Source organism: Cornus florida, unplaced genomic scaffold, assembly GCF_030987335.1.
Source record: "Cornus florida cultivar Cherokee Brave unplaced genomic scaffold, ASM3098733v1 CherokeeBrave_3.0.0_Hap2_Chr06, whole genome shotgun sequence".
Taxonomy (NCBI): domain Eukaryota; kingdom Viridiplantae; phylum Streptophyta; class Magnoliopsida; order Cornales; family Cornaceae; genus Cornus; species Cornus florida.
Genome location: NW_026775576.1, coordinates 100642287 through 100658825, shown reverse-complemented (window position 1 = coordinate 100658825; position 16539 = coordinate 100642287). Strand labels below are relative to the sequence as shown.

Genomic DNA, 16539 nt, shown 5'->3' with positions numbered 1-16539 from the left:
CTTACTGATCCAATTTCAAGCACTCGAATTGGCATTTCGAGTGCTCGACATTCCTACCACATCTTGTCCAATCTCACTGCCCAGAGCTCGAGCACTCCAGCTCCCATTTAGAGTGCTCGAGCCTAACCAACTTCTCACCAAACCAACCCTCACTTTCTCTCTCCAGCAACTTCACCACCCCACCCAACTTTCTCGGCCTCTCTCTCATCAACCTATAAACCCACAATCATCCACCCTCACCATCTCTCAGTTTCTCACATCCCACATCTCCCCCTCTCGGTTCTCTCTCTGTCAACCCCAGCATGCATCAACCCCTCTCCAACTCACCTTCCTCCTTGCTCAAGTCAACCTCCAACCCAACAACCGACATGCACCCACAACCCACCAACACCATCACCACCCTGCATGCCTACCCACAACTTCATCCCCAAGCAACCTTCCCACTCTCAGTCACATTCAACCAACCCAAACTCACCTCAAACTCCTCACAGCAACCAACTCCACAACCTGCATCACTTTCTCTCTCAACCTCACTATCACCCCACTCCATGCATGCATGCACACCCCATGCATGCATGCCACCACACACCATGCACCTTCATTTTCCATCGGCACCATCCCAAAAAAAAAAAAAAAAAAAAAAAAAAAAAACCAACCTTCAACCTCATCTTAAACCCACTTCACCACCATACCTCATAAACCTCTCACCCCATGCAACCATGCACACCTCTCACTCTCGGCATCCGCCTATAAACCATGCAAACCCATAAACCATGTAAACCCATGCACATCCATGCAACCCCAACCCTTCCTCTCTCTCTCTCTCATCCCACACTCATGCCCACCTCTCTGTTTGTTTTTCGAGCACTCGAAGCCAAGCTTCGAGTGCTCGCAACTGCATTCCACCTTCAGCCCAAACCACCCGAGCCTACTGCCTCCACTTCGCTTCGAGCACTCGACCAAACACCCACTTCCTCTCTCTTTTAAAACCCCCTCTCTCACTCGAAGCTCCCTCCCTCTCTTTCTTTTAAACCCACCAACCCATCTCCCACCTCACAACCAACTCCCTCTCTCTCGGCTCATCACCTTCCCCAAACCAACCAACCAACCTCCCCACTCCATCTCCCTCTCAACCCAAAAATACACCACACCCTCACACCATCACACCACCTTTCTCTCGGCACCCTCCAACCAACCCATCCATGAACCACATGCATGCAACCCACTTTCTCTCTCTACCTAAAACAACCAATCCAACTCTCATCCACCACCAGCCCACCAACATTGCCACCACCCCTGCATATCTGCATTTCCCATTTCCCATTCTTTCCCAAGGTATGTGAGCTTCCAATTATTCTCATTTCCTTGTCTTTATTTCATCATAAGGAGGATGGGATTGCATGTCGGTGATTTTGTTGATGCTTGTGTTGCTTGTTGTTGATGTTGCTCTATGCTAGAGCCTTGTTTGTGCACAAAATTTTTGGGTTTTGCTCCTCCATCCCACTCACTTTCACCTTCTCCTTTTTGTGGTGCACGCCAGGTGTTCGCTGAAATTCCTGAACCAAGTCCACCTCTCTAAATGTCTCGTGCCGGTCCTTCTCGCCCTCCTCGACCCTCTGCGGGTGCCCGTGCTGTCAATCGTGAGCGACCACGTGATCCTTGGGATCGCAAACAACTCAACTACGAACTCTCATTTCCGCTCACGGATGCCTTTGACATTCTACCCACAACTTCGTGGGCTGTAGCCGAATTGACTAACCGGAGTCTGCAACACATTTGCGCACCCCTTGCCAGGGTTGCCTACCCCCGTGTAGTGCGCCTCTTCTACCAGAATCTCCAATGCCCTGAAGAGCCACACATTTCTCTCACTACATCCATTGATGGCACCGCCTATGCTTTCACTATGACCGACATCATTCAGGTTTCTGGTTGCCCCATTGAGTGCCCCGATGACATTGTCAATCGTGAGAATCTCCCTTTATATGAGGAGCCGGATACATTAACTGTGGCGCAGATTGCCGCTGCCATTTGCACTATTGACGATCCTACTCGGCCCCGGTCTTTTATCCGCAAAACCAATCTTCCGAAACGCCTATGGTTCATTGACACTGTCTTCAAGCACAATGTCTGCCCTTTGGTGCATAGCACCGAGCGTCGGGGCCTCCTTCTGCAAGCCTTATATGCCATGGACCAAGGCCAATGGTTCTCCATCCCAGAGCTCATTTGGACCACATTTATGAAGTTTTGGCATGATGCTCATAATACACGGGCTCCGCGAGTTGAAAATCGGAAATTGCCTTTGCCGTTTTTCATCACTCGGCTCCTTCAGCATAAGGGTTTCGTTGTTCCTCCCCATGAACCAAAAGGCGACAAAATTAAAATTTTTACCCAGCGCCGGTGGATCAATGTTCTGAGCCATTCTAGTACCCCTCCGCCTCCTGCCCCCCTGTTCATCCACGCTCCACCTCCTCCTCCTTCTGAGGCGGTTTCCACCGCCGCAGCCGCTGCAAGGGTAGAGCCTCCGGTCGACTCTCACCAGGACCAGGCTTTCATCCGGGCTTCCATTGCCGGTATTCATGAGCGACTAGATCGTTTTGAGAATTCTTTGTCCGCGTGCACTCAGACTCTGTGTGAGACTTCTTCACGTGCTGAAGAAGATCATCGTCTTGCTGCTGAAGACCGCCGTGTCGCTGCTGAGGACCGTCGTTTGGCTTCCGCTGAACGGCGTAAGACTCAATCTCTCCTCCATTCCATCCTCGCCCGTTTACCTTCTGGACAGTAGCTTGTTGCGAGTGTGGACCTTCTCCTTTTGTTTCATCTGTAACTATTTCTCTTGTATCTTTTGTTTTCCTTTTAAACTGTAAGAATTTGCTATGTATAGGTTGCTCTGGTCGACATGATCCCTGTACAGCTCTTTTTGTCATCATGTAAACTCTTTTTGCCATGCAAATTCTTTATGTTCTGTTAACTTTCGCTACATTCTTTTTCTGTATTTATGCTTGTGCTATTAATGCTGTTTGTGGTTGTTTCTTTTTGTTCTTCATGTTGCTCTCCAGGTTGTGCAGTCCAATTCAAGTTTGGGGGTTTTTGTCTCAAAATGCCGTTCCCTCCCCCTGGGTATTGTTGTTCCTTTTATACTCTTTGTCCTTTTTGTCTCTAACTTGCATCCATGTCCCACATTGAGGACACTGTGTAGTTTAAGTTTGGGGGTGCATCAAAGCATTCTTGGCATATTTTTGGTTCCATAATTTTTGCTAAGCAATGATAGTATAACTTGACACTTGTCGGAGATGAAACATATGTTTAATACCTTGTGTATAGAAGCAATTGAAAATTTTGAAAATAAAGAAAAATTTGAGTTGAAATGATCATGTAGATTCAAACTAGTCTGTATAAATGTTTCAATTAGATTCTTGCTGGATTTACACTCTTATAAGCTTCACAATGCACATATGCACATTGGAAACTTAACTGTGAGGCATGTAGCTGATTAACCTTGACCTTGGCCTAGTTAATCTGATTTGATGGACCTGATAGATGAATATCTTTGGCATGATTTATGTCATTAAAAAAAAAAAAATGAAAAATGACCAGTTGACGTTCGTAGCCTTTCCAACTCGAGCTATTAAGCCCTTTGGAGTGTCTCTACACTTAACACCCTAAAACCGTCTGGTTTGGGAGTTGTTGGCCTAACGCTTGCTACAAGGGTTGGTTAAAAAGCTTAAAGGACTTAAACATTGCACGGTCATTCAAAAAAAAAATTGTAATAAACATGGTTAGCTGAAGTTCGTAGCCTTTCCAACTTGAGCTATTAAGTCCTTTGGAGTGTCTCTACACTTAACACCCTAAAGCCGTCTGGTTTGCGAGTTGTTGGCCTAACGCTTGCTACATAGGTTGGTTAGAAAGCTTAAGGGACTTTAGCATTGCACAACCATTCTATGTTTCGCTTATGTGTTGAAATAAATTGTTAACAAGCAACAAAAGTTGTCTTGAAAATAAAATCATGCCTTAGGGACTTCATGTAAAAGGGAATTCATTGATTTGAAAACTTGTGCCTTGGAATTGGACAAGAAAGTAAAAGCCGCATGTTGAGAATCCAATTCACTTTCACTGGAGTTTGAGTTATTTCCATTTAAGAGATGACAATTGAATTATTTATATGGACTATGATATTGATGCATGCATGTTGAAATGGTTTTTCCCATTTTTTGTATCAATGCTTCATATATGCAAGTTAGTTTTCCCAATGACCCCATCTCCAGTTTTTGTCTGTTTCAAGTTGTATTTGAGCTATGTATCTATCTCATTTTACCATGGATGCTATTTTTGTAGTAGCATGCCCATGGTTGTCTTTTCATTATGTTTTTCATTGTAGTTTTGCTAAGGGACTAGAAAAATGTAAGTTTGGGGGTGTGATAAGCGCCGAATACTGTATATTCAAGCGCCCTAAATTACATTAACAAAGTCCAGTTATTAATTATTTTATGTATATTAACTCCATTTGCATGTTTTTTTTATGCATTTTCAGGTTGAAGTTCAAAAATGAAGCAAAAATGAGGCCTTGTGGAATTTTGAACAAAAAGGATGCCATTTCTGATTTTCTGGCAGCGGTGATCCTGACTTTTGTCGCCATTTTCGACCTAGCAAACTCAAGAACTAGACTTCCATCATAACATGAAAGATTTAGATCTCTGAATCATCTTTCAAAATCTTCAAGTGGTTCATCATTCGGAGTTCGGAGCAGAGAGTTATGATCTTCATAACAGAGGTGCGCAGAACTGCCTGGCAGCACTGATGTACTGCCTTTCTCCCCATTTTCGACCAACCAGACTTGAGAATTGGGTCTTCATCAAAACATGAAGTTTTTAAAGCACTGAATCAGCTCTCCAAATCTTCAAACAGATCATCATTCGGAGTTCGGGGTACAAAGTTATAGCAGTTTTACCAAAATAGGTCAGCGCTGAGCAAGAGGAGCATGTTGCACATTGCACTAAGTTAGAGTGCTCGAGATCACCAAGCGAGTGCTCGAAAATCAGGCAGAATGCCCTTCGGAAATGGCTCATTTCAGCCTACTTGCACATTGGTTTCCTCAATGCCATCTTCCTTCTTTATGAAGTGGTTGGAGGTGTTCCTTAGAGGAGAGAGGGTGTTGTTGGAGCATAAAAAGCTACCCAAGGGCCACACATTAGAGAGCTTCATTTTTTTAGCAAGATAGAGGAGAGAGAAGAGAGCAAGAAGAAGAGGGTTCTTGGAGCAAAAGGAAGGGAGCTCGAAAATGGAGGAAAAGGGCAAGTTTCTTCCTTCTCCTAGCTCACTCATGGGTAACTAAACCTCATCTAGGGAGGTGATGAAGCCTCCCCTTTTGTTCATGTTCTAGATTAGGTTCTATTTTGGGGATTATAATGTATAAACTTTGGTCTTTTCATAGTTTAAGAGCTTATTACTTCTTGTAATGAACATTCATGTTTAAATGATTGATGTGAGTTATTTAGCTTGTCTTGATGATTCTTACATTAGTCTTATTGCTTTTATTTTCATAGTGACAATGAAGATATTAACTATGAATGGTTTTCAAGGCATGTTAATTTTGAAACTTGATATTCCATTGCTTAGGTACCTCCTTTGATGGACTATGCTTGATTCTTACTTTCATGTGCTTCATCATTTGATTGAATGCTTGATGGTCTTTTGCTTAAGTTAATGTATTTGATACTACACCCTAGTCTAGGTAGTCCAAATGTGTTGTCTTTTGATAGACCATTCTTGTTTTAATCTCATGAACTTTTTATTGGTTATGAAGCAACTATGTGTTGCTATATAATTCTCGATCATTGCTTATATAGTGTTTATCCCCAATTTAGTCTTGATTTAGCATGTATTTAGGGCGTAGGTGGATTCACTTCTCTAGTTTCCCCTTTTATTATCTCTAACTCTCATTTACTAGCACTACTATTTTATGCATTCTAAGTTCTAAGTTTAAGTGACAAACAACCAAAACCCTCTATAAACCCATTATCATTCTAAAAACAATTCTAGACACTTAGGTTGCCATAGACTAGCGCAGTCCCAGTGGTTCGACTTACCCGACCAATAGCCCTATTTTACAATGATTCGTGCTATTGCAAAGGTTGATGTATGATTGACCAACCGATCAGGTTTTGAGAAGGAAGTTGGTGCATTAAAGCGTCAGTGGGCAATCAATGCTGTTGGATGAGAGCCTCTATCTCCCCAGGAAGATGCATCATTTGAAGCCGAAGGGCCGCGCGCATCGGATGGCTGGAGGGCCGTGCGCACCAAAGTTCTTGCAAGTTCAAGAGGCATGCAAACCATTGCGAATGGTGCGTATCAAGTCAGCCGGAGGGCTCTTGTTTGCTCGGGGTGTCACGGAGGCGACATAACGTGGGGTTGCGTCCTGAAAAAGTGGGCGTCCCTTTAGCCCGAAACCCTATCATTGGGCGAGTGCAGCCAGGGGTTGTACACGGAAGTGATGGTGGGCAGGTGAGCATACCACTTGGAGGAAAGAGATTTTGGAATGTTGGACGCAGTGGAGTCAGTGCCGCACTGCGACGAGGGCGTCGCAGAATTTGGGTGGAGGAGAATGTTACGTTCTGATTCCTAACGACGCCATAAGCATAGAAGACACGCATACTGGTTGGCTAAGAACATTCATTGATTAGGAATGGTTCCAGGGAAGGGGCGTGCAGGACCACAAGATGGTACCTCTTCAGAGTTCAGGCAGGTCGACTCGGTTCAGTTCAAGGTGCTTGTCGCTAGTCGTGGACTTGACTATGAAGAAGGGAGTTGGCCATCCCTGCGCAAACTGGTTGGGAGCTGGAGTCGTTCCCCTGACGAGGCCAAGGCAGGCGGAAACCAGTTAGCATGTATCATTGGGAGGGCAGGTCGTGGTGGCTGACCAGGGCGCTTGCGGGAGCTGAAGCAACGCCTTGGTGCCACATGGGCCGTGCCGCTGCGCCAAATCTCTAGGCCTGTGACAAATGTCTTACTAGGTGCTCATTTAAAACAACTTAGACATAATAAAATTTTAAGTGCTCCAAAAAAATTACTGATTTATATTATTTTTATATCTTATATCATATATTAAATTATTATATTTAACTATGATATTCTCAAAATTTTGTTTTATGATCATATAAATAAAAGGACTTATGTTGAGAAATATACGGACATCTAGAAGAACTTTTGAGTTATGGTAGTAATAAATTACAGTATTATTTTTTATCCATTACAAATTTATTTTGGGAGACATTTTAGGGTGTAATGGTTAAATTGTTGCGTGAACCAGCCACAGTCGTTGCACTTAACAATCACACTTCTATGTTCACTGAAATATATATTATATATTTGAATTATATTCTGTTTCCTTCTCCCTTCTTTCCTTATATATATGTATAATATATTATATATAATATACATATATATTATATTTTGTTTTCTTGATTTATTCATTTTATCAACTTTATTTCCTATATATTGTGTATCAATACAATGTAAATGTATCGAGAATTAATAAGACAAAGAAATGTAGCCTCAGTGGTTCTTAATCCATAGATGTAGGCCTTAATGCCGAACTATGTATATGTTATACTGTGTTCTTAATTTTTCTCTAGTTCATCTTCTTATTTTTATATTTCTGCATCATAAAGTTAACATGGTATCAGAGCAAATATCCTAGTTTGTTTGTTTGGTTTTTTTTTTTTTTTTTTTCGTTTTTTTTGTTTTCCTTCCTTTACTGATTGCAGAGAACAGTGAAAGAGAAGAGCAGAAAGTTAATCTGATTGGTTCAGATCTCTCTTTGTTTTCCTTTTTATATTAACCATGCACTTCCAAGTGACATCCCGCCCATCACAGGATGACGCTCTTGCAAGTAGATCTCACCCGCGCTACACGAGCCCGCGCGCTCCTCTTTTTTTTTTTTTTTTGATGACTCAGGAACTCCCCCACGCAGGGCCCCTTAGGGACCCACCGTGGGGTACAAACCTGGGGGGGTGGAGCCCTGCCCAAGGACACCTCCGGGTGAGTCCAGGAAAGCAGAGGCTAGGAGTCGAACCTGAGCCTTGGATATGGAAGCCCAAGCTCTAACCATCACTACTACGCCCCCGGGGACCGCGTGCTCCTCTTTCATCCTCCTTCACCGATGGTAGTCAATGCTCCGAAGCTTTGTTCCGGCCACTTCCCTGGCTTTATTCTAGCCACTTCCCCAGCGTTGTTTCGGCCTTTTGGATGTTTTTCTCCACCACCATTCATTTTCAAGATTTCATCTCCAAACTCAAGTTGGTTTCGAGAAACCCATCTTGAATTTGCGGGAGAATATTGAAATTTATATTATATATATGGATTATATTCCGTTTTCTTCTCTCTTCTTTCCTTATATATATATATATATATATATATATATATATATATATATATATATATTATACATATATATTATATTTTGTTTCCTTGATTTATTCATTTTGTCAATTTTATTTCCTATATATTGTGTATCAATACAATGTAAATGTATCGAGAATTAATAAGAGAAATGTAGCATCCATGGCTCTTGATCCATGAATGTAGACCTTAGTGCCGAACCTTGTATATGTTATATTGTGTTCTTAATTTTTCTCTATTTCATCTTCCTATTTTTTTATTTATGCATCATAAAGTTAACAACTATCATTCCTCAAAAAAAAAAAAAAAAAAAAAAAAAAAAAAGGATATGCCTCTTTTCGAATTGGAGCATCCACAAACTTACGTTATATAAAATAATATTGTTTGGGTTGAATTTCTACACTTGATATAATTCATACCAAATTATGCGCTCCATTTTGGGTCACCAAAGTGAAGAATGGAGTGTATATGGACATCTTTAATCAAGGGCCTGGGCTGTTGTATGTACTTTTATTTTTAAAAATAAAGTGATGGTGTATGGTGGTGGGTGAGACAAATTTTAAAAATAATAGAATGAAAAATCTGAGAGAATGGTACCACTGCGATGAGAAGAATTCTCTAATAAATAAAAAAATGTGTAGAGCCAAGTCATCAGAATTGCTAACCTGACTTCATATATATATATATATATATATATATATATATATATATATTAAAGTGTAAAATCAACATAAACTTTAAAATCAACATAAGGTGTTGCACACCGAATACTCTTAAGTGAATAGACATCTTATATGGTAGGCTCCTCTCTTTTTTTTTTTCTTTTTTTTTTCAATTGGAAGTCGTGCATGCATGCACAATTGGATATGTATAGGGGTGAGCAAATAATCCATCAATCCGGTCCGAACCAATCCGGTCCGTATGGTTCGGTTCGGTTTTCAGATCTCATGATTCGGTAATGGTTTAAAAAATTTGCCATCCGGTATTCCCGGTTCGGTTAACGGATTGGATCCCGAAAAACCTATCTGAATCGAATCGTTGCCTATTAATACACACACACACACACACACACACACACACACACACACACACAATATTAAATATACTTATTACTTAGCACCATATTTTGTTTTTTCTTTTATTCATTATTCTTCTAAGTTATCTTACTCTCATCTCATTTCATTACACTTCAACCGCGCCTCCGTCCCTGAGCCTCTTCTCTTCAGTCTTCTCTCTTCACCCTCTTCTCTTTGCCTTCGTGACTCTCTCTTCAATCTTCATTCTTCGCCTCTGTCTTCCTCCTTTTGTATATATATATATCATCGTTGAGATCTATATTTGTGTACAATAAGCCAATGTTCTAGAATATAAGAATGAAGGAAGCATGGTAAAGTGCATAGAGAATGAAAGGTCATCATGTCTCCCCCTCTGATGCTTCTAGCTTTTTGATTTGGGGGCCTGGATCAGACCTACATCTATATTTATTTTTTTTGTTTTGCTATAAATCTCTTATACTTTCCCGAAAAAAAAATATATATGCTAGTAAAGTTTTATTATATCATTCTTTGTATTTTCTTGTATCATGTTGTAACGACCCTAGCTGATGCCAAAATTTTAAAAAAAATTTGGCATAACCTCCCCTAAAAATGGGCCTTCAACAACCTGTCCCAATACACAAAACACATAATATCATTCAGCATCCCATTCATCCGTTCATTATACCTCAACATAGTTCCTCTCATGGTGGAACATCCACACACCAATTAATCTAAATTATCATAATTACAGTCCCAAAATACAAGATTAATTTTTAAAGTCTCTGTCTTACAACGTTACATGATACAATTGCATGGAAACATATATCACAATTCCATTAGTTTCATTTACATCAAACAAAAGATAAGTTCATTCTTAAGTTACAAGGCTATGACATGGAAACATATACCATAATTCCATTAGTTTCATTTACATCAAACAAAAGATAAGTTCGTTCTTAAGTTACAAGGCCATGAATACTAACTTAGTTACATTTCCACAACTACGAATATACATAGAACGGTCAAAATACAAAATAGCAAACAACCTTCTAACAACTTTTAAGGTTGAGGTGGATTGTCGTCCACCAGTTTATTTCCAAGACCTGAAAAAAATAATATAAATAGTAGGGTGAGCAAATATGCTCAGTAGGTAACGCTTAAGACACTTTTCTTGTGTCCCCGTGAATCCATACAAAGAATAGGCCAATAGGAAATGAGGATCATACAATGTCGGGAAATAATACAACATTCCAACTAAACTCAAGTACAACCCACATGATGCCATGAAATGCAAATGCATGCCAATGTCACTCCCCATTTTCTATTCTCAAACATCACTTTCAAACTGTTAATATAACCCGCCCTTTAGTGACCCCGCAGCGACACGAGAGGAAGATTGGCTAGTGTCCCTGACCCTTGGTACCCCCACGGCGTCATTATGGGGCCCAGCTTGCTCAACCACGCTAGGTAGACTCCTTAGTCCCCTCTAGGCTATATTAACACTCCGGCCCTTTGGTACCCCCGCGGCGACCGGGTTTTTTTCAAAACCGTTTCATCAAATCATTTTTCCCAAAATCTCATTTTTCATTTCAAACTCATTCTTCCCGTTTCATGCCCAATGTAAGTGCATGAGTGCATCAATACCATGAATTTAATCATCATTTCACATTCAACTCTATTTAAGTAAGCAAGACATAATTTCGCAAGAATTTCTCAAGGGATTCTAACATGCTCTTGTACAATAATGCATCTAGCACAATGAAGATATATAAATCATCACATAAGTAAGAATTTTCACATAAAACATTTAAAACAAGTTCTCACATAACCACATACACATGCTATAATTTCTTTAAACTACAACTAGCATAAGTAAACATGTCTAGCATCAAATTAGAAGATGTAATTCACATAGGAGCAAGAAACCTGTGGATTAAAAGCCCCTACCTCAAATTTGCACAAAATCCTTAAAAGTAGGTCTTGAATTTTGAAATCCAAAGGGTGTACAAAAACTGAAATTGATGGTATGGATGTGTAGAGCTCGTCATGGGCTTCGTTTTGCCTCAAACGGCACTTAAAAATACTAAGAGATGAGGGAGCAATCAAGCCTTGAAAATTGAAACCATAAAAAGAAAAAAAAAAACCAGAGAGCTTCTGCTTTTTCCACTTATTCCAAATACCAAAGATGCCCATTTCTACACTATTTGAGGGAGGCTGATGGGCCCTATGGTCAAACGGTTAGTTGGCTGGCTTTTCTTTTAGTGCCTTTGTGTTTCTGTCTACCTCTCTCTCTCTCTCTTCAAAATTCATCAATGATGTAATTAGTAGTTTCTTAGTTTATTAATAAATTAATGTCAACTTAATGCTTGCTTAATCTTCTTATCAGTACACTACTAGTAGTAGTGAAGCATACACTTAGTCCATTAGTGACTTAATGAGTTCAATTAAAGTATTAGTGTCAGGTTGGAGCTATTAGGCCAAAAAACAGTAGCAATAAAACAAAAATGCTGCTTAAAATTTAATTGCATCAATCAAAAATAATATAATCAAGCTGAAGCAAATTTCTTGTTATTACTACTTGTAGTAATGCTAGTGGTAGAAGGTTGAAGCATGTGCTCTGTAACCATTTTTGTTGTTGTGTTACCAACTTCCTTACTTGAATCTCACCAACTCTCACCCTCTTAACCAAACTAATTATTTTATGTTTTCCACACGTCAATGACTGTTGTTAAAGTTATATTTAGGTGTGGTGTGTGGCCAAATCATCAAGATTTGGCCTCTCTAAATTCTTTTCATCGCTATTATGATATCCTAATAATGTAAATTCGAGTCTGAAAACAATCACTTTGTGTAAAACAATTCCAAAAATCCCTACACTCAATAATGATCTATTTAAAAAGCTCATGAAATAACCTCAAAATTGATATTACTTTGTTCTTAATCACAATCAGTACTGTGTCATGGCTAAATGCTTCAATTCAATATGCAACTCCCAGTGTCTGCCCATTAAAAATAAGAACTTTGTTTGTTTCAAAAAAAAAAACAAAAAAATTATTTTTAAGGGAAAGAGGTTCTCTTGAAAAGCCTTGTGCATCTCTCTTTCTCAGAGAATATTTACCATTACCACTGCTTAGTTCTCAATTCGTTGTTAAACATTAATTAAAAAATAAAAGTACATACAATAGCCCAGGCCCTTGATTAAAGGTGTAAAAATTCACACCAAACAATATCATTTTCTATAGCATGAGCCTGTGGATGGTCTAATTTGAAAAGAGGCATAGCTTTATTACGAGGAATGGTAGGCTCCTTTAACTTTCTAGCTGACAGTAAGACACGGGACCTTCTCACATAGCGCGAAAAAGTAAAATATAATGTGCTTATGGTTCTAGTCATAAAATGGACTCTTGCTCATATATTTCCGTAAAAAAATAAAATAATTTTTATTTTTTACCATTCGTATTCTTAACAAGGAAGATGTCTCCACTCTCCATTCAACAAGAGGTGTGAGTGCTTCCACCATTAACGGCTACTTGCCGGTTACAGTTGGGTGCTTTGTTTATCTGGGCCTTGGGCTATCAAAATATGTATTTTCCTATTTGGGCCTCTGGGCTCCCTTGTTCCCCATTGAATGAGTTTGTAAGGCCTCCCATGTATAGTGCTATTTAATTTATAATATTAGCTTCAACTTTCGAAGAAAAAAAAAAAAAAAAAAACATGAGGTGTGAGTAAACATAGAGGCGTGATTGTTAGGTGCAACGACTGTGGCCGATTCACGCAACAATTTAACCATTACACTCTAAATGTCTACCAAAATAAATTTGTAGTGGATAAAAAATAATACTGTAATTTATTACCACAACTCAAAAGTTCTTTTAGATGTCTGTATATTTCTCAACATAAGTCCTTTTATTTATATGATCATAAAACAAAATTTTGAGAACATCATAGTTAAATATAATAATTTAATATATACTACAAGATATAAAAATAATATAAATCTGTTATATATATCTATATAAGTGTGTGGGATTTCCACATATGTAAGTCATCCATGAGATCACATTTTTTAGGCTTATATGGGAAGATATCATTAGTGGCGTACATAGAAGCTTGATTTGAAGCCTATAAAAAGGCATTATGTATGTACTAGTTTGGGTACACTAAATGAGAAAGCTTTCATTTCTCTCTCTTATCGTTCTCTCTCTATCTCTCTGAAAGGCTCTTTTCATTTCTCTAATAAATATTACTCTATAGATATATATATACATATATAGTTATTACACGTTATCAACACGAGCTCTATCCACTTCAGATTTGAAGAAAAAGCTCTATCTCCCTCTTTCTATCTCAACTATATATCTATTTTGTGATATTAGTTTTGATAGATTGTTGGGTTTATTTACTTTATCAAAGAAAATAGTATTTCTGATTCCAAAAGTTATTCCGAAAATGTCAAACTTGACAAAGCTGGAATTCGTGGCCCTGGACATTTCTGGTAAAAATTATTTGTCTTAGATTCTGGATGTTCAGATCTATTTAGATGCCATGGGCCTCAAAAATACAATTAAAGAAGAGAATGATGCATCATTACAAGATAAAGTGAAGGCCATGATTTTCCTTCGGTACCATATTAGTGAGGAGTTAAAAACTAAATACCTCACTGAAAAAGATCCACTGTGTTTGTGGAAAAATTTGAAAGAAATATATGATCATCAAAAAACAGTCATCCTCCCAAAGGCCCGGGCTGATTGACAGTAACTGCAGTTGCAAGATTTTAAAACTGTGGCTTAATATAACTCTGCCCTATTTAAAATCAGCTCTACATTGAAATTGTGTGGTGATACCATTACTGATGAACTTTTGTTGGAAAAAACATTCACCATATTTCACGCCTCGAATGTACTCTTACAACAACAATATCGAGAGCGTAGATTTGAAAAATATTCAGAGTTGATATCATGTTTACTTATGACAGAGCAAAATAACGAGCTTCTGTTAAGAAACCACCAGTCTCGTCCAACTGGATGGACACCGATCCCTGAAACATATGTTGCCTCATCCCGTGGTCGTGGTGGTAGAAATGACTATAATAATGAATAAGGTCGTGGTAAAAATAACTACCACAATAATGAATATGATCGTGGTAAAAATTACACCACAATAATAACTATGGTCGTGATATAAATCATTCCTATTACCGTGAAGGATATCAATTCTCAAATTCTCGCAATCAGATATCCACACCATATCCCCAAAGGAAGGATTATAATAAAATGAAACAGGTACAATGGAAGGATGTGGCTCAACCTCCCAAGGCACATGATAATTCTTGTTATTGGTGTGGAATAACAGGGCATTGGTAAAGCATTTTTCATACACCTAAGCATCTAGCTGAACTTTATCAAGCCTCAATGAAAGAAAAGGGGAAACAAAAATAAATGAATTTCATTGGTCATGATAAGCCAGATGACATCACAAATCTTGATGTATCAGATTTTTTTAAGGACCATGATGAAAAGATAGACTTCCTGATTGGTTATGGAAATGTCCACACCAATTAATCCTATTTTCTTTTCACATTCTGTCTACTATGTTTTTATTTTCCTTGTATTAAAGTTTTTATTTTCTAATTTGTATTAAAGTTTCTTTTGTTATAAATGTTTCTTTTCTGATAAAGAAATTTTCCTGAATAGGAATGGATCTGACTAGTTCCAAAATAAATGGAGAAGACATATGTCTTGCAGATAGTGAACAACACATGCAATCCTTAGAGATCAAAAATATTTTTCTCACCTAACTTTGACAGATGCTAGTGTCTGTACAATATCAGGTCCCACCGACTTGATTGAAGGCTCCAAACAAGCCAACATCATTTTACCACATGGAACAAGATTACAAATCAATGATACCTTATATTCTACAAGATCTCGGAGAAATCTGTTGAGTTTTAAAGACTTACGTTGTAATGGGTATCATATTGAGACCGCAAATGAAAGAAATGTGGAATATCTCTACATTACTTTCATTACCTCATGCAAGAAACAGATATTAGAAAAACTCTCTGTTTTCTCTTCTGGGTTATACTATACAACCATTAGGACAATTGAGTCAAATGCTGTGATACATAAAAAATTGTGTGACGCAAAACTTTTTATATTTTGGCATGATCGACTTAGTCACCCGGGGAATACAATGCTACGTCGAATTATTGAAAATTCACATAGACACCCACTAAAGGATCAAAATATCATCTTACCAAATAATCATTTATGCACCGCCTGCTCACAAGGTAAGTTGATTATCAAACCATCCCCTTCAAAAGTCATTGTTGAGTCTCCCCCATTTTTACAATGAATTCACAGGGATATATGTAGGCCAATTCATCCACCTTGTGGACCATTTCGCTACTTTATGGTCTTAATTGATGCCTCAACACGATGGTCACATGTTTGTCTACTTTCTACTTGTAATGTTGTATTTGCTAGATTTCTTACTCAAATCATCAAATTACGGGCACACTTTCCTGATTACCCAATTAAGACAATCCGTCTAGATAATGCCGCTGAATTTTCTTCTTAAGCTTTTGATGATTTTTGCATGTCAGTTAGAATTAATATTGAACATCCTGTTGCACACACTTATACTCAAAATGGTATGGCTGAATCTTTTATTAAAAGACTTCAGTTAATTGGTCGTTATTTGCTTATGAGAACAAAATTACCTATTTCTGCCTGGGGTCATGCCATATTACATGCTGCATCATTAGTTCGTATACGACGAACTGCTTATCATAAGTACTTACCATTGCAACTTGTTTTTAGTCAACAACCAAATATATCTCACATACGAGTTTTTGGTTGTGCTGTATATGTTCCAATTGCACCACCCCAACGCACTAAAATGGGTCCTCAACGTAGACTTGGAATTTATGTTAGTTTTGATTCTCCATCTATTATTAGATATCTTGAACCTCTGACAGGTGATGTTTTTAAAGCACGATTTGCTAACTGTCATTTTGATGAGACTGTTTTCCCACCATTAGGGGGAGAAAAGGCACAGCAGCAACGTAATCTTACTTGGAATGCCCTGGAATTGTCTCATTTTGATC

The 16539-nt window shown here is 38.6% G+C and overlaps 1 pseudogene; it reads left to right on the top strand.

Annotated features, from left to right (window-relative positions):
• The first annotated feature begins 9765 nt into the window (after positions 1-9765).
• On the top strand, positions 9766-9871 carry LOC132315516 (small nucleolar RNA snoR100; annotated as a pseudogene).
• The last annotated feature ends 6668 nt before the right edge of the window (positions 9872-16539 follow it).